Source organism: Eumetopias jubatus, unplaced genomic scaffold (assembly GCF_037043125.1).
Source record: "Eumetopias jubatus isolate StellerSeaLion01/CBP00866 unplaced genomic scaffold, mEumJub1_p1.0 scaffold_11, whole genome shotgun sequence".
NCBI lineage: Eukaryota > Metazoa > Chordata > Mammalia > Carnivora > Otariidae > Eumetopias > Eumetopias jubatus.
Genome location: NW_028274817.1, coordinates 6,819,648 through 6,843,432, shown reverse-complemented (window position 1 = coordinate 6,843,432; position 23,785 = coordinate 6,819,648). Strand labels below are relative to the sequence as shown.

At 40.4% G+C, this 23,785-nt stretch overlaps 1 pseudogene; it reads left to right on the top strand.

The window, feature by feature from the left end:
• Positions 1 to 13,317: 13,317 nt before the first annotated feature.
• LOC148162970 (uncharacterized) lies at positions 13,318 to 23,079 on the top strand (annotated as a pseudogene).
• Positions 23,080 to 23,785: the final 706 nt, after the last annotated feature.

Genomic DNA, 23,785 nt, shown 5'->3' with positions numbered 1-23,785 from the left:
GGAGAGAGTTGCAGGGAGTCAGGAGTCTGTAAAAGAGGGACGATGGGGTCCATGTTGTGAAAAGATGAGATCTTTTTCAAATGATGGGATGTATATTGTTGATGCTAATTTCCAGAGGATCCAGCAAATGAGTTTCAGCAGTTGAGGGGAGGTAGGAGAAATAGAAAAGAAAGATGTAATATGGATTTTAGGGTCCAGGAGAGAAAGAATGAATGACTCAGGACTCAGGTTCTTATGGGAACTGGCAGCAAATATAAATCATATATAAAAACAGGATGAAATCTATTTTTATTGTGGTAAAAATATAGAACATGAAATCTAACCTCTTAACAAAATTTTAAGTGTTCTATACAGTCTTGTTTACTATTTGCCCCTTGTTGTACAACAGATTTTGAGAACTTTTTCATCTTGCATGGCTGAAACTCTATACTTCTTTTTTTCTTTTCCCTTCACCCATTTGCTTTTAATTTTTTTTTTTTTTAGGGAATTTTTTTTATTATGTTAGTCGCCATACAGTACTTCATTAGTTTTTGATATAGTGTTCCATGATTCATTGTTTGTGTATAACACCCAGTGTTCATTGTGAAACTCTACTTCTTGAGCATCAACTTCCAATTTCACAAATACCCCCAGTCCCCGGTGACCACCATTCTTGCTTCTATGAGTTTGACTACTTGAATTACTATAGGATTCCACTTATATGAGGTATTTGTCCTTCTGTGACTGGCTTATTTCACTTAGTATAATGTCCTCATCCATATTGTAGCATATGACAGGATTTCCTTCTTTTTAAAAGCTGAATTATATTCCAGTGTATGCATATACCACACTTTCTTCACCCAGTCATCCATCCATGGACCTTTTTTTTTTTCCCCAAGTTATCTGGTCCTTTTTTTTTTTAAATTTTATTTTATTATGTTATGTTAGTCACCATACATTACATCATTAGTTTTTGATGTAGTGTTCCATGATTCATCGTTTGCATATAACACCCAGTGCTCCATTCTACGCTCTCCTTAATACCCATCACCGGGCTAACCCATCCCCCCAACCCCCTCCCCTCTAGAACCCTCAGTTTGTTTCTCAGAGTCCATACTCTCTCATGATTCATCTCCCCCTCCGATTCCACCCCCCTTCATTTTTCCCTTCCTACTATCTTCTTTTTTTTTTTTAACATATAATGTATTATTTGTTTCAGAGGTACAGGTCTGTGATTCATCAGTCTTACACAATTCACAGAGCTCACCATAGCACATACCCTCCCCAATGTCTATCACCCAGCCACCCCATCCCTCCCACCCCCCACCACTCCAGCAATGCTCAGTTTGTTTCCTGAGATTAAGAATTCCTCATATCAGTGAGATCATGATACTTGTCTTTCTCTGATTGACTTATTTCACTCAGCATAATACCCTCTAGTTCCATCCACCTTGTTGCAAATGGCAAGGTTTCGTTTTTTTGATGGCTGCATAATATTCTATTGTATATATACACCAGATATTCTTTATCCCTTCATCTGTCGATGGACATCTTGGCTCTTTCCGTAGTTTGGCTATTGTGGACATTGCTGCTATAAACATTGGGGTGCACGTACCCCTTCAGATCACTACATTTGTATCTTCGGGGTAAATACCCAGTAGTGCAATTGCTGGGTCGTAGGGTAGCTCTGTTTTCAACTTTTTGAGAAACCTCCATACTGTTTTCCAGAGGGGCTGCACCAGCTTGCATTCCCACCAACAGTGTAGGAGGGTTCCCCTTTTTCCGCATCCTCGCCAACATCTGTCGTTTCCTGACTTGTTAATTTTAGCCATTCTGACTGGTGTGAGGTGGTATCTCACTGAGGTTTTCATTTGGATTTCCCCGATGCCGAGCGATGTTGAGCACTTTTTCATGTGTCTGTTGGCCATTCATCCATGGACCTAAAGGTCTAAAGACTGTTTCTACCTCTGCTCTATTGGGAATAATGTTACAAGGAACATGGGAATACAAATGTCTTTTTGAGATCCTGCTTTCAATTATTTTGGTTAAATACCCAGAAGTTGGACTGCTGAATCATATGATAGTTCTATTTTTAATTTTGGGGGTAACCTCCATATTGTTTTCCTGTTTTCCATAGTGGCTGCACCAACTTATACTCCCACCAATGGTACACAAGGGTTCCAATTTTCCCACATCCTTGACAACACCTTTTATTTTCTGTTTGAGATATGTATTTATATAACTATCTAAGATGGCCATCCTTGCAGGTATGAGGTGATACTTCATTGTGGTTTTGATTCACAATTCTCTCATAGTTAGTGACGTTGAGCATCTTTTCCTACATCTTTTGGTCAGTTTGTAAATTTTTTTCCAACTTTATTGAGATATAATTGATACGTAGCATTGTGTAAATTTAAGGTATAGATAGTATTAATTTGATACAAGTATATATTGCAAAATTATTACCACTATAGTCTTAGCTAGCACCTACACCATGTTACATAATTACCATTTCTTTTTGTTGCTAAGAACTATTTATTTATTTATTTATTCGTTTATTTTTTTATTTAATTTTACCTTTTGGCCCCCTTCATCTATTTCTCTTATCCCCCGTGCCATGCCTCTGGCAGCACCAATCTCTTCTCTGTATCGATGAGCTTGGTTGGTTTGTTTAGATTCTACATGTAAGAGAGATCATACAGTGTTTGTCTTTCGCTGTCTTATTTCGTTTAGCATTAACACCCTTGAAGTTCACCCATGTTGTAAGATCTAGTCTCTTAGCATAGTATATAATGCAATACTATTAAGTATAATCACCATACTGTACATTGGATTTCCAGAACTTGTTTATCTTACACCTGAAGTTTATACCCTTTGACCAACAGCTCCCCATTTCCCACGCCAAGTATATAATGCAATACTATTAAGTATAATCACCATACTGTACATTGGATTTCCAGAACTTGTTTATCTTACACCTGAAGTTTATACCCTTTGACCAACAGCTCCCCATTTCCCACGCCCCTAACCCATGGCAAACAACACTCCACTCTCTGTTTCCATGAGTTTTGGATTTTTAGATTCCACATATAAGTGATAGCATACAGTATTTGTCTTTCTCTGACTTATTTTACTTAGAATAATGCCCTCACGTTCCACCCATGTTGTTGCAAATGGCAGGATTTCCTTCTTTCTGATGGCTGAAAGATATCCCATTATATGTGCATGTATACATGTATAAACATATATATCAATATATATCACATATAGAATATATATAACATATATAATTAATACATATAATATATAACATATATAAATATATTTATATATAGAACATCTTTATTCATCTGTTGACAAACACAGGGTATTTCCATATCTTGGCTATTGTGAATAATGTTGCAATAAACATGGGAATTCAGATACCTCTTCAAGATCAGGATTTCATTTCCTTCAGATACATACCCAGAAGTGGAATTGCTGGATCATATGGTAGTTCTATTTTTAATTTTTGAGGAACCTCCATATTGTTTCCCACAATGGCTGTACCAATTTACATTCTCACCAACAGCACACAAGGGTTACCTTTTCTCCATATTCTCACTAACATTTGTTAGCTGTTGTCCTTTTGATAACAGCCATTCTAACAAGTGTGATGTGATATCTCATTGTGGTTTTGATTTGCATTTTCCAGATGACTAGTCATATTGAATATCTTTTCATGTACCTGTTGGCCATTTGTATGTCTCCTTTGGAAAATGTTTACTCAGGTCCTTTGCTCGTTTTAAAATTGGATTTTTTTTTCTTGGTTTTTTTTTTTTTTTTTGCTATTGAGTTATATGAGTTATTTATATATTTTGGATATTAACCCCTCATGAGATATATGACTTGCAAATATTTTCTCCCATTCTGCGGGTTGCCTTTTCATTTTGTTGTTTCTTTTGCTGTGCAGATTTGTAGTTTGATGTAGCCCTACTTTTCTATTTTTGCTTCTGTTGCCTGTGCTTTTGGTGTCACATACAAAAAAATCTTTGCCAAGACCAACGTTATGAAGTTTTTCTCCTATGCTTTCTTCCTGGAGTTTTATAGTTTCATGTCTTCCATTGAAATCTTTAATCAATTTTGAGTTTATTTTCATGTGTGATATAAGGTAAGGGTCTAATTTTATTCTTTTGCATGTGGATAGCCAGTTTCCCGACACCCTTAGTTGAAGAGAAGATAGGATGAAATTTAATCATGATAATCACAAGGCAGGAAGAGGTGACAAGCCTGTAGGAAAGGTGCTGGGGTGAGGGGCCTTGCCAGGAACAGATAGAATTCTGGGGCTCCCACTTGATCCCTGATGATGGATGGATGGAGTCCTGCAGAGAGGTGTTATCACTCTCAGCACACAAGCTCCCTCTTGACCTCTGCTGAAAAAAGCCTCAGAGCCAGCAGTATGGCACTCTCATTGTGAGTTCATGAGCACTTTGTTGGCTTCTGCCCTTGGTTTCTGCAAAGGAGTGGTGTTAATACAAGGACATGGAGTTCTTCCTGACTTCTGGTAAAAGAAACCTCTGATTTAAATAGCTTCAACCTCTTCTATGTCAACTATAGTTCAATATTAATTAAATTAATTAATAACTTCCAACTCCTACCCACATGCCAGTTTGTCTATGTTTTTTTTATTATATTTTCAAAACAGATTCTTTTTTTAAAAGATTTTATTTGAGAGGGAGAGTGAGAGAGAGAGAGAGAGAGAGAGAGAGAGAGAGCGAGAGAGAGCGAGCACATGAGAGGGGGGAGGGTCAGAGGGAGAAGCAGACTCCCCGCTGAGCAGGGAGCCCGATGCGGGACTCAATCCCGGGACTCCAGGATCATGACCTGAGCCAAAGGCAGTCGCTTAACCAACTGAGCCACCCAAGTGCCCCTCAAAACAGATTCTTAAATGTAGTTTGCAGAATAGAGGGATTCTCTCTCCCCCTTATACTCCTAGATAACTCTACTTCCGATAATAATTTACATCACAGTGTTGGTTTTTAATAAATTTACCCCTCTGGCATGTTTTTCTGATTAGCCACATATTCAAATAACTATCATATAGGCAGCATGTAGTAAATAGTAAAATAAATGAGTAGAGAGAATCTAAAAAAAAAAAAAACTAATAATAGGGTAATTGAGAAAAGGACTCTGGGGGGGTAGCTGTTAGTCTGGGCTCTGAAGAATGTTAGATTTGGGGTCACAGAGGATATAGAGGAAGAGGAAAACAGGGGGGTCTTAGGGAAATCATTGCATTAGTCAACTTTTCTGGAGCATAGGTTGCTTGAATAGGGGTTGTTATGGATATGGCTAGAAAGGTAACTCGAAGCCTGTTCATAGGGGATCTTTCCTGTTAAGTCTAAAGAGTTTGCACTATACTTCGTAAATGCTAAGGAGCAAATAACAGCTTTTGCAATAGGAAATGACATGTCGAATATGCTATCCTTTTCAAGGGGAATTACGCCCATTTGATACTGATCTTTTTTGTTATTGTTGTTCTATTTGGATATATTCTCTCTCTGTTCATGGCTTCTTATTTATGTTTTTTTTTTCTTTTTTATCCCTACATATCCTTGGATCCTTTTTTAACTCCAAGTATCGTCATTTCTTTGCAGAATATGACAAAGTATCCATGCATATTTAAGTATATACTCGAGTTCTTTTGGGAAAGAAGGCACTCTTAACTTTTGCTTTTGGTCAGCCTCAGCTCTTGAGGCATAGAAATCTGTTACTTCCACTACAACAGCAAGCATTTCAGCAAGTCCTACAACAGAGCATTAAAGTGCAATAGTGTCAAACGGTTATAATATATGCAGATCAGGAATAATAACATTGGCCTATCCATAGACATAAGCTCTCTCTGTCCATATCAGCCTGCTAGCTGCTTGAGATAATCGATTTTCTACAAACAAGGCATGAAAGTGCTCCCACTTCCTTTGAAAGGACAGCACACCCAGGATGTCTTTCACTCTTATTGATTTTAAATCACATTCAGTGACTGACTTTGAATCATCAACTGGGTTTCCCTGGAGTTAAAGTGCCAGAAAGATTTAATTAGAGAGCCACAGTCTAGATAAAAGATACCATATCATTGACTTAAAATCTGAACTGAGCTTCTCTTTTTATGCTGATGGGGTGAAAAACCTCCATGTTTTAGTTTTTTTCGAAAATGTTTTCTGAGGTCGTGCAGGTTTCTTGAGGTCAGGGAACTCTACCTTATGTATCTCCATATCTGTAAAGCTTAGGCGAGGCCCTGGTATTAAGTGGGTACCCTGGAAGAGTTTTCAGTTTATTTGATTGAAAGGTCTTTTACTCTTTAAAAAACTTTTTTTTCAAAATGAAAGTTAACATCAAATTAAATATTCCACACTCTAAAACAATTTATAAAATGTCTGTCCAAAAGCATATAAATATCTTAAGTATCTTGCTATATTAAGCAGTTAGAATGTGAAACTGGAAAGAGTTTCTGATGTCACCAGGGAATGACTTCAGCTATAAACCTCAGCAATGTGTGTGGTTCTTACCACGCTCTTATATTTTTCATCCATAATGTAGACATTACATAGAATTTATGGAGCTGTGTGAAAATTTCTCTGGGAGAAATCCCCACACAGAGAATGATGGAGTTGTAAGGTTTGCATGTATTTAATTGACTAGTGTTGGATTATTCTCGATAATGGCTGTAGCAGTCCACATGCCTTCCTATCAACAGTGCAATGTCCCGACGAGTCAACCAGGACTTAATAGTATCCAGCTTTCTGATTTTTGCCAGTCCAATACTAAGTGCACTGTTGTTTCATTTTTACATCAATTTATGGAAGTATTTGAGATGCCCTGGTTTACACACAGGAAAGCTGAGGCACAGAAAGATGAAGACCGTTTGCCCAAAGCCACACAGCTAGATGTGTGCTGTCAGCTGATAGAATTGGTTTGCTCATCTCACTTGGAGTCCGGGTGACCTCTTCGAAGAATTTCCTTCTGTGGAGAATTGTGTTCCACAGAATACCACTCCAGTTCTTCTGTAGTTAATAGCCTATAAGTTCTGGATTCACGCAATTGTCTTTCTTCTAATATGCTTAAGATCTTCTCATCCCTTCCAGGGTGGAACTTGCAAATGAGTTGTTCCAAAACAACCAAGTGGAGTTCTCCATTCAGCAGAGAGGGGGGCAAAAAACTGGCTTCAAAACCAAGCATGCACACATATGTTGGCTGTTTGATTATGAGCAAATAACATCTATGCATCTCAATTGATCCTTCTGCCAAATGAGGACAATAAAATCCAAGTCACACAGAATGTGGGGGGATTAGATGGGTAATCATAAATTAAAACTACCCTAGCACAAATCACATCTGACATACTGTAAACAGTAAATAAGTGGTTTACAATGTGTTTGTTACTATCTTTTTTTAAAGATTTTATTTACTTGAGCAAGAGAGAGTGTGAGAGAGTGAGAGAGAGAGCATGAGAAGGGGGGGAGCAGAGGGAGAGGAAGAAGCAGACTCCCCACTGAGCAGGGATTCAGACAGGGGCCTGGATCCCAGGACTCTGGGATCATGACCTGAGCCGAAGGCAGACACTTCACCGACTGAGCCACCCAGGCACCCGTGTTTGTTATTATCTCAATAGCTTCAAGATAGTATCGGCACAATAAGTTTATTTTCCTTAAATAAATATGCATTAATTTTAATATATGTAAAGCATACTTATTATAAAAGTCAAAATAAATACAAATGTGTACACATTTTAAAAAAAAAAACATGGGACACCTGGGTAGCTCAGTTGGTAAAGCGTCTGCCTTCAGCTCAGGTCATGATTCCAGGGTCCTGGGGTCGAGCCCCTACATGGGCTCCCTGATCAGCAGGGAGTCAACTTCTCCCTCTCCCTCTGCCCTTCCCCCTACTTGCTCTTTCTCTCTCCCTCTCGCTCTCAAATAAATGAATAAATAAAATCTTAAAAAAAATTTTTAAGTTAAAAAAAAAATCAGATCATTCCCTAGTCACGTTTCTCAGAGGTAACCTTAGTTCTTAAAGACCTCTTTCATTGCATGTGCATATAAATTTGTTATTAACAGAAATAGGAACATAATACATATATTTTCAATGATTTGATTTTTTCCTTATCTATTTATATCTTCATTTAATAACCTTGTATTCTATGGCATGGCTATACCCAGAGGTACGCTAGTAAATATCTAATAACTGGTTCTCCAGAATAAAAAGGCCCTAATTTGTACCATTTTCCCCTTTTCTGTGTTGTAGATACTTCTGTGTTGTGAATTGGCTGAATTCAAGTAAAGCAGTATGACAGAATGCCAGCACACCATGGGCTGTACCATCATTTTTTTTTTAAAGTGATGTCTTTTATAAGCAACTTCTAAACAAACAAAAGAGAGAGATTATCTTAGGATACTCCAAAATGATTATGGTGTGGAATAGTAAAAGGATTTCTATTTGAAAATTGAAGTGAGTACATGAATAACAAGTCTATATTTTCTCAAAAACAGTCTTTGTAAAATGGTACAAGAAGTATAAGATATAAAACCTTATGGTTTTGAAAAGCACATTACAAATACAATATCAACATAAGTTTATGAAAAACTTAAGTATGTGCACATATACACACATTCAGATTAAGATTCAAAGTTGTATTTAGATAAATACTAGTTAGATATAAAGTTGACCATGAGAATTCTTATCAGTAGGCAAAGGGATTATTGGTTATTTTCATTTTTCTTTAAGCTTCTGTATTTTTAAAATATTTTATGAAAAGCTTATTATGTCTGTACTTCATAATTCAGGTTTAAAACTAAAATTCCACTTTTACGATCAGATTCTGTAGTCCCGAAATACCCTACTTTTAGAAAGTGTTAGAAATATAAGGCAAGCGGGGCACCTGGGTGGCTCAGTCATTAAGCGTCTGCCTTCGGCTCAGGTCATGGTCCCAGGGTCCTGGGATCATGTCCCGCATCAGGCTCCCTGCTCGGCGGGAAGCCTGCTTCTCCCTCTCCCACTCCCCCTCCCCCTGCTTGGGTTCCCTCTCTCAGTGTGTTTCTCTCTGTCAAGTAAATAAATAAAATCTTTAAAAAAAAAAAATATAAGGCAAGCAAAGTATTGTAAAGACTCAATCTATGTAGTCACTGAAATCATATATAATTATTTAGCCACTGAATGTCAAAGGTCCATTGTTTAAATTTGCTAGCATTTAGAACTTGTTTAGCTCCTGGTTTAGCACTACTACTCCTTATAGACTAATAAAGTATAGTTTCAAATAAATGTAATTGAATTACATATACATGTACTAAAAATATTAAATAAAATCGGTAATATTCAGAGTCTGCTAATATTCACTGAGTCATTTTACTAAATGTGTAATTTTCCCAGTAAAGAGTAAGTACTGAATAAATGTTAGCTTCCAATTCTGTTATTACATCGTTTATTCCAAACTCTAGGCATACCTGTAGTCAATGTCCCAGTAGTAAAATAGGAACAATTTGAAGTTATTCAGACAGGAAGTGTGTTTTGTTTTGTTTTGTTTGTTTTGGTTTTTTACAGTAAATTAGTTCTTTTCAAAACCATTACAAGGGATAAGACTTCTACTTCTGAGAAAAACGAAGTAACAAGAACTTCTTTACCTTCCTGCTTGCAACAACTAAAAAATCAAAGTATATTGACCATCGGCTTTCAAGACATGGGACATTGGCTAATAAAGGAGAGTGATGTCCATGAGACAGGATACAAACAAGGTGAGGCTTAAGAGGATCCAGCTTATGGCCTGGACTGAGTTTCCAGGTTGTGGTACAGAAACAAGAAACCTGGTAAGATCCTGGTGGTTCCCCCAAGGTGAAGGGACAGAGCTGGGGGTCCGGGCGGATCAAGGTGGCTGGAGTTCAGGGGGCAGAGCACCAGAGGAGAATGAGATAGGGGGGTGGAGAATGGGAGAAGGAGAGAGAGAGAGAGAACTTAAGGGATCTACAGATGCCTCCCAACCCCCAGAGTACTCAGCATACTACTGATTAGCAAACGTGTGTGAGGAAACTACCTTAGGCCAAGGAAAGGGCTACCCAAGAGGTTTGGGAAGAACAATCCCTTGGGCTCAAACAGGGCTGAGGATAGTGTGCAGAGTATTCTGTAGAACACAAGGTAGTGTACGCAGAGGGGTTTGCAGCCGGGGTGGGGCAAAATTAGCCCTAGACTAAATATTACTCTCATCCCACCTAACAAAGCTTACAGCACCCAAAAGTATTGCAGTGTTTCCTAGCAGCTCATTAAGCAAGTTAATCCTGTGTGTCTTTACCTTTACAGTCTTTGTGATTACCATCATGTATTTAGAATCTCCCACTTAAATGTAGGATGTGTGTATTACATACATGACCTCTGGGATTATAGACTGGAAGTGCTTTGGAAGTCATCTCAAAACAGTTCCAAACCATTAGGAACTTTCTATAGGAAGGAGCAGTGGTAAAGGCCCAGCCTGTGTTGGGGTCAACGGTGCAACAGGGCCTTCTCCGAGTGAACTCCACGGCAGAAGACAATGATTTTTTTAAAGTATAAATACTAAAAAATATGCTGTTTTGAATATTACATAAACTTTTTGCATTTTTATTGCAGTGAAATGTACATAAAGTAAAATTCCCCCTATTACCCATTTCTAAGTGTACAGTTCAGTAGCATTAAGTTCATTCACAATGCATTTCCAGAACTTTTTCATCATTCCAAACAGAAGCTCTGTACCCATTGGGCAAGAACTCCCCACTCTGCCCTCCCCTCAACCCCTGGGTAATTTCTATTCTACTTTCTGTATCTATGAATTTGCCTCGCCCGGGCACCTCGTGTAAGGGGAATTATGGAGTTTGTCCTTTTGTGTCTGGCTTCTTTCACTTGACATAATGTTTTCAAGGTTTATCCATGTTGTAGCATGGATCAGGACTTCATTCCTTCTATGGCTGAATAATATGCCATTGCATGGATATAGATAGCATGTTTCATTTAGCCAGTCATCTGCTGATGAACACTTGTGTTGTTTTCACCTTTTAGCTATTGTGAATAATATAGCTATGAACACTGGCATACAAGTATTTGTTTGAGTACCTCCTTTCAATTTTAAGTGGTATATAATTAGAAGAGGAATTGCTGGATCATATGGTAATTCTACATTTACTTTTTAAGGAACCACCAAACTGTTTTCCACATCCTTGCCAACACTTCTTAGTTTTAATTTTTTCCACAAATGCCTTCCTGGTAGGAAGTGGTATCTCATGATTGTGATTTACATTTCTCTAATGATTAATGATGTTGAGCATCTTTTCATGCACCTATTGGCCATTTGCATATCTTCTTTGGAGAAATATATACAAAAATCCTTTGGCCATTTTGAATCGAGTTTAGTTTTTTTATTTAGTTATAGAATAAACCTGTGCTTTTGAAACCTAAATCACAAAAATGTTTAGAATTTGAACTAACAAAAGGCTTTATTGAGGAAGACTGTTTTACTACTGTAGTTATTTAGAAATGTTGAGGTGTGGTGATAATTAAAAGGCCAGCTTTTACTGGGTTTTTTAGTTGTATTAAAACTCTGCAGACAAAGATCCTCTTAATTACCTGCCCTGGCAGCGGACTACTCCCACCACCCGACCCCCTAGTTTCTTAGCAAGAAAGGAAACTAATCAGTATTGGATTTGTTCCTTCCCAACATTATTCTAGTCCTTGGGAAACCTGATGGTGACTTTTAGTGAGGTGAGCATTTCTGAGCATCTTTAGCTTACAGCATATGATGGTGGGTACAGTGAACCTCACTCTGAGGTAGGTGACCAGGAAGTGATTTCTTTGTTTTGCTTTTTTTTTTTTTTTTTTTGGAAAGTATCATAGTCACAGTCACTGTCCACACATCAAACCCTCTTCCCATCTGGGTTGTGGCAATCTAGACCCTAATGTTGTTCCCTACCCCCAAACAAATGCAGTAACACCACATCCGTATATTCCTTGCTCCTGTGATAAAGTGTTCAGGAGGGGAATTTATCTTCAGTGCTCTGTTCTAAAGCTCGGTCCTTATCCCTAATGTCTGGCTAACTGTGGACCTGAGGGTCTGGTCCCCAGCTATCCAAGACACCACGTCCCTCCTTTCTCACACACCTGTCTCAGCTCCGGCTTCCCTCCCTACCAACAGAGAATTCAGAGACACACAGAATTTCATCTTCTCATGACTTGATTTTTATTTTAATAATAGCCATCAGTTTACCCTGCTGGTATGAGATTCAGCTTCTATGCGGTTGGCCATTTCCCAGAAGCCAGGCCTCTGGAGACTCAACAGAAGTTTCTTTCTTCTTCTTCTTCTTCTTTTTTTTTTTTTTTTTAAGATTTATTGATTTATTTGAGAGAGAGAGAGAGAGAGACAGAAGGGAGAGACAGAGGGAGAGGGTGAGTGAGAGAAGCAGACTACCCACAGAGTACAGAGCCCAACTAGGGGCTTGATCTCAGGGCGCTGAGATCATGACCTGAGCTTAAATCCAGAGTCGGATGCCTAACTGGCTGAGCCACCCAGGTGCCCCTCAACAGGTATTTCTAAGGTCTTTGGCCTTTTTTATTCAGTTACTGGCTGCACAAGTTATGTGAAGTGGTGGGCTTCTCCAGGGTCTCTTGTTCTGGGACATTTGTTCTTGTCTCTTATTTTAATTTCTTCTCCTACTTTGATGCCATTTCTATTCAGCATATGGTAACAGTTGAATATTGTTGGCTTCATGCTCTTTTCAGCTTTTTTGAATGAGTGGTAGATGTTTGAGATTGCTTTTCTCAGGTTCCCTTGAAGGGACCTTTTGGCCTTCCTGGTTGTTTTTGGCTCCTGGAAGGGCAAGAGAGTGAGGCCAGGGCATTAGTTTGGAGAAAGAGGATGAGGACTAAATGGGAAGGTGGGGGCTTCATGAAAAGGGGTGTGGAGCAATGAGGAGCTTTCTGCTAGGCAAGGACAGGGTAAAGGACTTGGGAGACAAAGTCAATAGGGGAAGAGGAAGAGCTTGCTTGAAGTCATCTCACCTTGACACCATCTCTGGACCTCAGTTGACAGAGGGTCTTTCTCGTTTTCCTCCCTTTGATCCTTGGGGTTGATTGTGTTTTAACTATTCTAGGCTCCTATGGTTTCGTGGTTACCTTAGCCATGACGAAGGCAAGAACCAGCCTAACCCAGAGCCTCTGACCTGCCTATATGTACCCTCCCAAGGAATGAGGAGTCACGTTCTTCAGTTTGATTGATCAGCTAAGCACTACCCAGTCAATGGTGGCTTGGGGGCCTTAGACGTCACTGAGCACCACTTTGGACATCAACATAGCATGGCGGATACTGGGGACGTCATGGTATGGCTTTGAAATCACAAAGTACCACTCTGAACACCTCTGTGGGGATGATTTTGTGGAGGCTAACGTTCCTCTGGTTGGACAAAAGGGGCTTTAACCCTCTAAAGAGCATTCTCACACTGACCTATTAACTTTCCTCATCACTCCGCATTCAAATCTGGAGGCTCACAGGGCAAGGAAAGGGTATTTTCTCCAAGTCATTCCCCACGGCCACCCCTATTCCATGATTCATTCTGTTCTCTCTCACCCTTCACCATTACCTAGTATTTTGTGTATCTTACCTAAAATCCCTCCAGGCTAATGTGGCCATTCTTAAGTCTTGATGGAGATGTAGATCCTCCTACTTCTCTCCTATTAGAATGGATAAAATGAAAAAGACAATTACAAGTGTTGGTGAAGATGCAGAGCAACTAGAAATCATAGACAATGGTACAATCACTATAAAATGGTACAATCACTTTGGAAAACCGGTAGTTTCTTCAAAAGTTGAACAAACCTTCCTGTGATCCAGCCATTGCACTCTTTTTTTTTTTTTAATTTCTGATCTTATTTATTTGTTACTCTTAGAAAATCTCATTTTTAACTAGACTCAGAGGTAGGAACTCTCAGAGAGGACGCCTCCATCCCTTGGCAATCTGTTGCTGGCGTTTTTCTTTGGCCTCCTTCATTCTCTTGGCCAACAGTTTAGTATAGTCTGCAACCTCTTCCTTATTTTTCTTAGTATGCTGTTTCTTCAGAGCAGTACACTGATGCTTGTGTTGGAGGACATGTGGAGTAACAAGATGCTGAATATTGGGTGCTTTAGTTCTAGGTTTCTTACCTTTGTTTAGGGCCTTTCTCACAACATACTTGTGGACATCATCTTCTTTAAAGACATCAAAACGTTTGCAGATTCTGCTAGCTCTTTGGGGCCCCAGGTGATGAGGCACAGTAGTATCCGTGAGTCCAGGAATGTCCTTCTCCCCCCCCTTTTTTTTTACGATGACCAAATTGAAAACACTGAGATTGACATCCACAGAGCAACCCCAGACAGACTTGCACTTTCTTTCTCTAGTCTTACTTGGTCTGTAACAGGAATACCCGTTACTCAGCAGCAGCTGGATACGGCCATGGGTCAAGACACCCTGCTTCCTGCAGAAGCCTTGTTTGTCATTGCCACCACTGATTCAGACCACAGAACCCTTCCATTCTTCCCAGAGCATCAACAGCAACTTCTGTGGCCATACACGGCTCAAAAAAGGTACAAAGTTTGTGTTCATCGTCCACTTCGATGAGTTTCTGGTAGCTAGGAGCTCGGAAAGAGATGTTCAGCTTTGTCCTCACAGCCTGCCGCATTTGAGGTGCCACCAAAAAGAGCCAGCCATTGCACTCTTAAATTATTTATTCAAGGGCAATGAAAAAATGTCTCTACAAAGACTTGCAGGAATCTTCGTAGTAGTTTTATTTGTAATAACCAAAACTGGACATGAAGCAAGTGCAAATGTCCATCAGTGGGTGTGTGGGTGAATAAGGTATTTCCATAGAATGGAATGCTATTCAGTAATACAAAGTAATGAAATCTGATGCCTGCAGCAACATTGATGAACTCCAAAAACATTAAGATGAGTGAAAGAAGCCAGACAAAACAGAGTACATACTGTTAAGATTCCATTTATATATAAAACTTAAAAATGTAAACTAATCTATAGTGACAGAAAGCAGATCATTAGCTGCCCAGGGCTGGGGGACAAGGAGGGGGGAGGATTAATTAGATCAATTATAGCTCAACAGATTTATTAGAACATCAATAAGCAGGCAAAGACAAAGCCCTGGCAGGAAAAAAAAAAAAGGGGGGGACAAGTCAAGCAGAGGCTTACAGAGATGCTGCTGCCCAGGGTCGGGGATCTGCAGGAAGTCACTGCCAACCTTACAGTTCTTCTTCAGCCTCAAAGCCGGTTAAGTGGCTGGGGGCTGCGGAGGGTTTCAAACACCCTCTGTTTGAAATCACAAAGTGATCACAAATTGGATCCCAGAGTCCACTTGCCACTTGCAGAGGAAGCAGCAAATGTAACTGAGCTTCTCATTTACCTCCCAAACCTCATGCCAATGCATCTTAGCGTGGCATCTAAGACTCTGTGGATCTCAGCTGGCAAGGCAGTCTGGCAAGAGAGTCCCAAGTTTGCCTCATGAGAGCGAGAGGGAGAGAGAAAGAGCAAGTGGGGGGAGGGGCAGAGGGAGAGGGAGAAGTTGACTCCCTGCTGATCAGGGAGCCCATGTAGGGGCTCCATCCCAGGACCCTGGAATCATGACCTGAGCCGAAGGCAGACGCTTTACCAACTGAGCCACCCAGGTGTCCCATGTTTTTTTTTTTTTTAAAAATGTGTACACATTTGTATTTATTTTGACTTTTATAATAAGTATGCTTTACATATATTAAAATTAATGCATATTTATTTAAGGAAAATAAACTTATTGTGCTGATACTATCTTGACGGTATTGAGATAATAACAAACACGGCGCCTGGGTGGCTCAGTCGGTGAAGTGTCTGCCTTCGGCTCAGGTCATGATCCCAGGGTCCTGGGATCCAGGCCCCTGTCTGAATCCCTGCTCAGTGGGGAGGCCTCAGAGCAGGATGTGAAAGGGAACTGAATGCCGACAGAGAGTCAGCAGGCCCCACATAGGATTGGGGGGCCTGAGGAAATGTATAGGGTTCTATATCAGAAGCAACGTTTTTGAAGAGCTGCTCAGGCAAAGCAAGGGAACCAGTGTAACGTTACTTCTGCACTTGCTGTTTAACTTTGGCAAGCCCAAGGCATCTGCTTATAGCTGACTCTCTAATTTCTCACCCAAGCGGGGAGACCTCTTTTAAAGTGAAATTGGGGGCATTAATGATCACACCTGAATAAACAAGAGTAAACTAGGCTTGTGCTGGGCAAACAAGGACAAATTGTCCAGCAAGCTAAATGAGAAGAGCCCGCTGTATTGATTAGTTTGTGATACAGGATTCAGCACTCTCCAAGTCACACTTTGACAGATGCTCATAAAACGACTCTGGGGTTCTCTAATTGCAATGAGGCTTGGGAAAAATTGTTTCACCTAAATTATCATGTTGTGCTTGTGATGAGGCCTAAGAGGTTGTTGCTTTGAGGAAACGTGAGCCTCAAATGTAAGAATATAAATGATGAGAAGTTGCCTAATACCTTTGAGGCAACAAACTACAAAATGAACCAGAGAAGGGAAATTCATATTGAGGTTCTGGGAGGAAATGTAGAGATGGTCCTCAGGCAAGAGATCAAATTTAGATTTATTTAAGCCCTCTACTTACGTCATCTCAGTCCGTTCTCTTAACAACGCCATGACACAGGTAGTATTAACCCAATTTTCTAAGTCGAAGAAAGGACAACTAAAGAGCTAAAGCATCCTGTTCGAGTTCACACAGCTAGTGGTGAGTCAGGAATTGAGCATAATTCTCTGACGCCAAGCTTAGTGTTTGTTCCACTAAAGGCCACGCTGTCCTTAGTATGGTCATTTACCACTAACGGCTTTCAATGCTCATAATGTAGAGACAATGTATAATGTAGAGTGTGGACCTATTGGAAGATTCATGAAACTGAATCCGGAATTGGATCTAGAAAATCTGAAATGTTCTTTTAGAGAAATTATAATGGAAGTAGGCCCTAGAACCTTATGGTCTGTTGTGTTTGGGGCAGTGCTTTTTAAGCTTTAATGCACTTACAAATCACTTGATAAAATGCAGATTCTGATTCAGTAGGTCTGAGGTGAAGCTTGAAATTTTGCCTTTCTTTTTTAAAGATTTTTATTTATTTGAGAGAGAGAGAGAGTGCGCAGGAGTGCAGGAGTGGGGGGAGGGGCAGAGGAAGAGGGAGAAGCAGGCTCCCCGCTGAGTGGGGAGCCCGGAAGCAGGGCTCAATCCCTCGACCCTAAGATCATGACCCGAGCGAAATCAGACGCTTCATTGACTGTACCACCCAGGTGCCCTGAAGTTTTGCCTTCTGGTTCGTGAACCACTCTTGAGTAAGGAGAGACTGCAGGTTATGAGTTGATCTGGGTCATTCTAGAACCCCACTTTAAGAAAGTTTAATTCTGCCAGTGACAAGATCACTCCTATGTGACTCTGTTTTGTTTTGTCTCTAATGTGAACCCATTGGTATTAGAATAAGCTACCAGTATATCTGGGTTTGTTTGTTTGTTTTTTTAAACTTTGGGGTTTCTCACTTTTGGACTGTATCAGTTCTAGGCGGGTATATGCAATATATGCTGTTGGATGTATTGCTCCTCATCAGATGCACCTTTTCACTTCTCAACTCAAAGTAGATCTCCTCTTTTCTCTCCTCTACTGTCCAGCACTTATGTGAATGACAGGGCTGACCGTTATGTTCTCTCAATAGCCACAGTCGATCTAAATATTAAAGAAGAACATCTGTTTGCCTTCATAGAAAAATCTACACATTCAAAACACTGCAGTTATCCAAGACAGATCGGCATTGGATCTATTTAGTAGAAAGGATGGCGGCATCATTTCTTGGGTAACTCTCAAATATAATACACTTTCAGTGGGCCTTTCTCCCTTATTTAGATGATATGTACAACTGAATAGTGAAAGAACTAGAAGAAAAATGGGAGAATATTCTGTCCTTTGATTTATTTAGGGCTCCTGGGGGGCTTGTCACCAAAGGGTAATTCTACAAGGCAGTCTTGATAGGAATGACTGAAGCCTTCTTCCAAATTATTAAGCATACTTGCACAATTTAATTCTCTAAGGAGAGTCTCTGAGGAAGATAACCAAGAAAAAGATAGCAATCTTAAATTAGTAAAAACAAATGACTTTTTGGAGATTGTAAAAAAAAAAAAAATTGGAGAAATGAGTTTCGTTTAGAGAGAGAAAAGGGACAGAATGAGGATACAATTACTGAAAAAAACTCCTCTTCTAATGACAAAAAGAGCAATATCACCAAAATTTAATCTCAGGGCAAGCAGCAGCAAGGGGACAGCATCTGACTCCACGTTCTACCACCTACTCCCTCTCATCTCTTTGTTTATACTCTACCACAGATTACTTCATTACTTTGAAAGGATCTTTTAAAAATCTTGAGTCATTCTGGAAGTCTTTCCAATTGTGGTCTGAACAACCAATATTAGGAATTACTTTTTTAATCTTTAACCTCTTGGAAACAAAGAACATTTTGAAAAATTGACATTGCTTGTGTCATTTATTTAATACTCATTCCCTTATAAACATCATTCTACTCAAAAGGCAGCACACAGAGATACAGCTGCCTTTGTCAGCAATGACTTTCCCACAGTTCCAATAAATGTCACTGATGCTTTCAGAAACATTACTCCCCCACACACTCCCTTGGATCTTAAAATATTTATTCAGCGATAACCTGAACACGTGTGTTTCACTTGGAGAAGGTGTGTTGGTTCCTCGAAGGCTTTTCCAAAAATCAATAGTGTGCAAATTGATCCATGAGATCATAGGAAAATTCTGTTACTTTGAAATTTCAAAGTGTTTTCATCTATATTTCTGATGGATCTTCAGTTGTCAGAAGACTCTTCAATGGCCCCCTTTTAGCCATGTGCAGGAAAGGACCTGTAAATAGCCGCCAGGGTGAGGCTAGCAGAGAATTTAAAGGAGGTCTTTTATTAAGTCAATCTTTGAGGTCTCTTTGTCCAAATTTTACAATATCGTGTTGGGTTTGGTAATACTCCCCTGTATTTAGATTGGAAGAAATTAATAATATCAGCGCACTAAATCTTTCACAATCCTCAGGGAAACCGTTTCAATAGAGAAGGGCTTTCTGAGTTCTTCCTCCCCCTCTCCTACTATTCACTTTTCAGCTACTTTTCTAAAAGCGTCTTTGAAATCACATATCCTTTTGGTCAGTGCTAGAAGAAGAGGGCTTTCTGACTACGAAGCCAGCTCCTTCTTAGCAACAGATGACCCACACACACCCGGAATAGCTACAAGCTCTGTGCTTTCTGTGCGTCTCTTGTACGATCAGTGACAATTTGCTTAGTTTCCCCTCACCTGCTTCCTAGCTAGTAATTACCCAGAGACAGAATCTTTGTGTAACCCTGACTTACAGCTATTAGAATAGGCTGTAATTGTACCCAGTGTAATTGGCTTCAGTGGCAGAGCCCCATTAACCTGGCACAGCCGTTCTTAAAGCAGCCTGCGATCTAGCTCATTAAATTTTATCTTCAGTAATAGGAAAAGTTATGACCTTTGCTGTTCCTGTCTTCATGTATTTATGCAGACATGTCACCTAGGATATCAAAACCTACAGTGTCACCGAAATGCAGAGGCAAGCCAACCTTGTGTACCCGGAGTGACTACAAATTGAGTCCCAAACATGATGCCGATGGGAGGCACGACCCATACTTAAAGAGGGTCCTGAGAGGTCCATGGCAATGAAAAGCATTCTGCTGGGTGCCATGCCCTCCTGCCCACATACTTTCCTCTCCAACAACGTGGACGGCACCTGGCAGCCGAGCTATGGGTCCTGGGGGATGGGCATGGGAGATTTCTCAGCACCACGTGTTCCCACAGTAGAATGACTGGAAGAAGAAAGCCGGAGAGTTTATTTGAGAGCCACAGTGGAAAGAGAACTGGACTGGGTTGTTACCTCAGGTTGGGTCTGAACCTGCCATTAAAAATAGGTGCAAGGTGCTTACCCACTCTGGGCCCAGTTCGCCCATTGAGAAAGTAAGAATAATAGCTTAGGTACTCTCTAAGATCACTTCAAAGATTTCAAGACAGCCAAATAGGCAAAAGAAGGGGCGCCTGGGTGGCTCAGTTGGTTAAGCGACTGCCTTCGGCTCAGGTCATGATCCTGGAGTCCCAGAATCAAGTCCCGCATCGGGCTCCCTGCTCGGCGGGGAGTCTGCTTCTCCCTCTGACCCCCTTCCCCCTCGTGCTTTCTGTCTCTCATTCTCTCTCTCTCTGAAATAAATAAATAAAATCTTTAAAAAAAAAAAAAAGAAAAGAAGTTTTCGTGTGCCTGAGAGCTTTAGAATGTGCTAGAACATCAGAAGATTCTTGACCTTACAATTTAATTTTATGTTTGATGGTTAGTTTTCTGTGTTGACTTGGCTAAGCTATAGTACCTAGTTATTCAGTCAAACACTAAGCTGGATGTTGCTGTGAAGGCATTTTATAGATGTGGTTAACATCTACAATCGGTTGACTTGCAACAAAGTAATTACCCTTGATAGTGTATGGGGGCCTCATGCAATCAGTGAAAAGAGTATCAGAGTAAAACTGAGGTTTCCATGAAGAATAAATTCTGCCTGTGGATGACAGTCTCAGCTCTTGCCCAAGAGTTTCCAGCCTGCTGGCCTGCCCTATATATTTCTGACTTGCCTAGCCAGATGCTACAATTGCATAAGCCAATTTTTTGATTGATAGCTAGATATTTAGATGAAAAATACTTCCTACTATTGGAGCTTGAATTATGTCCCCAAAATGATATGTTAGAGTCCCAATCCCAGACACTGTGAATTTATTCAGAACTAGAGTCTTAACTGATGTAATTAAATTAAGATGAGGTCATATTGAATCAGGGTGGGCCTTAAATTCAATGACCAGTGCCCCTGTGAGGAGAGGGAGATTTGAAGACACAGAAGACACACAGAGGAGAAAGACAAGGAATATCGAGGATTGTCAGCAACCACCAGAAGCCAGAAAAGCCAAGGAAGGATTCTTCCCCAGAGCCTTTAGAGGGAGCATGGCCTTGCTGACACCTTGGATTCCAACCTGTAGCCTCCAGAAGTGTGAAAAGCCTAAGTTTTTGCTTTTTTAAGTGATTTGTTTTGTGGTCACTTTTACAACAATCCTAGGAAATTAATACACCTATTTAACTACTGGTTCTGTTTCTTTGGTAGACTTCTGACTAATGCAATGTACTTTCGGTGAAAATTTATCTTTCTAAGTGAAATTACAGGACTTTTTTTTCCCCTCAGGCTTCTCCATAACCACTTTTGCACAAATGGAACTACTTTATTTTTTAAGATTTTTTTTTTTTTTATTTTTAAGGGGCTCCTGGGTGGCTCAGTCAGTTGACCATCCGACTCTTGGTTTCGGCTCAGGTCATGATCTCAGGGTCATGAGACTGAGCCCCACAGTGGGCTCTGTGCTCAGTGGGGGTCTGCTTAATATTCTCTCTCTTCCTCTGTCCCTCCCCCCCTCTTTAGACTAAAATAAATCTTTTTTAAAAGTTTTTTTTATTTTTAAGTAATCTCTACACCCAGTGTGGGGCTAGAACTCACAACCCTGAGATCAAGAGTCACATGCTCTACTGACTGAGCCAGCCAGGTGCCCCACAAAAGGAACTACTTCTAAGAAATATTTGCAGGAAAAAAGTCATGGTCAAATAAATGTGCAAACTCTTGGGAAAAGGTAACTTTGGCCTCTCTCTTACAGGTCTGTTCAGAGCCTTTAATATGATAATATATGTCAAGCATCTCCAAGACAGATCTATAGAATGTAGCATTTTCCAAAATTATATAAGCTTGGAAATTCTGTTCAGGTATACATATTAATAGCTCCCAAAAGTAATGCTTTTTAAAAAACACTTTGGAAAATGCTGGATTAGAACGAAATTAAATTATTTTCTATGCCATTACATTTTTTTTTTTAGGATATGATCTATTGACCAATATAGAGATAAATGCAGAGCTAAAAGGAAGGAAAAGTTAACATACAGAACAGTAGAGCCAAGTGTGCAACATATAGTGAAACTTTATGAAATCATTGAAAACCTGACAAAACCCATTGCCATCTATATTAGTTAGGATAGGCTAGAATGGTAGAGCCTATGCTGTGGTAATGAATACTCACTGGCTTTATTCAACAAAGGCTTGTCACTCATGTCATAGTAACATGTATAGTAACGTAACAGGATCAGACAGCTCTCCAGTCAGTGACTCAAGATCTATGCTCCTGGCAACTTGTAACAATGCCATGTACAAGTGTATCACTTACAGCCATAGAGGTTGGAGAGAGAAGGCACATGGAGAATGTACAGATTCCTAACTGCCTAGGACCATATCCCATTGGTCACGTTCTGATGGCCAGAATTCAATATATAGCATTAATTCATTGCGGAGTCATGTCTTCCATTTTAGTGGGAAGTAGGAGGCAAAATATATAGGTACACATAGAAAAGCATGGTAGATTTGGTGGCGGGAAAACAAAGCATTTCTTGCAGATAGCTTTTATTCCCATCTTTGCTTCTTAACTATAGGCTTATATTTACTGCAGGTTCTCAACTTAGCCTGCACCGGCAAAGCATTCATCCCCTTGGGAACTAGAAAAGGTGGGCTTGTCTGCGCGCCCGGAGCCCAGTGGGAGGGGACCAGGCCCGGGAAGCAGACGCAGGCGCACTTGTCTTGCCTGCGCCTTTCGGCTCTGCCCACGGTCTCGAGAAACCAGTTACCCAGGCTTTCTCGTGGGTTGTCTTCTGGCCTCAGAGTATCCTTTATCAGAGCCTCGGGCTGTTGGGCCTCTTCACTCAGTACTTGGTGGACCATCATCATACCCTCCTGCACAATGGGTATTGGCTTGCCTGGCTGATTCACTTGGGAGAGTCCTTGTAGCCATGGTTTTGTGCAAGTCTAAAGGCATCACAGATGGTCGGGCTCAACTACTCTGGTTCCTACAAACGTATCTCTTTGGGATAGCATCTCTCTCCATCTTGATAGCTTACAGACCAAAACGCCAAAAACAAACTTAAAGAAGATATCCAAAAGCTTTCTTTACACTTTTGACATTCAACTTCACTGTTTTGGGGGTGGGGGAGATGCGGGGGGATGCTGAGTTTACTTGATCTTTCTATTTTCCAGAAATTTAAGACCCTCTAGTTATTCATTATTCTTTCATACGCCCTGGTTGAGCTTGACTAGATGAGAGGAAAGGATTTAAGCTTCCCAGTTCTGCAGACTAACCTGTTTGGCCAAGGGCTTCCAAGCTACCTGCTTGAGGTCCTTGGCCATGTTGGTGCTCCTTGTATTATCTGGTTTAAGCTGTGTACTAAAACTGCTTGTTGGTATAACTTTGCTCCCACCTTCTGACTAAGACACCTTACCCTTACCACCGCATCTTAGCTCTCCTTTCCCCCAATTTTTTCCACCTTTCTGAACCAAGACAGAGTGACATTTCCCCAACACATCAATTCCACATGCACTAGGCACCTGGGAAGCAGGATCTTATCCTCTCAAACTTCCATTTCTCACACACCAAGAAAGCTAAGGAAGATAAGCAAGTGCCTGGAATGGGCCCGGCCGAGCAGTAACCTAGAGGCACAGAGGACACACAGTACCTAGAGGAGAGGATCGGGAATGCCTCCCCTGATAGAGCCAGCCAGAAGCCATCCTTGTGCAGGGGTCTGATGGCCACTGCTAGATGGCTCCTTCTGGTCAGGACCACATCTTAGCTTGATT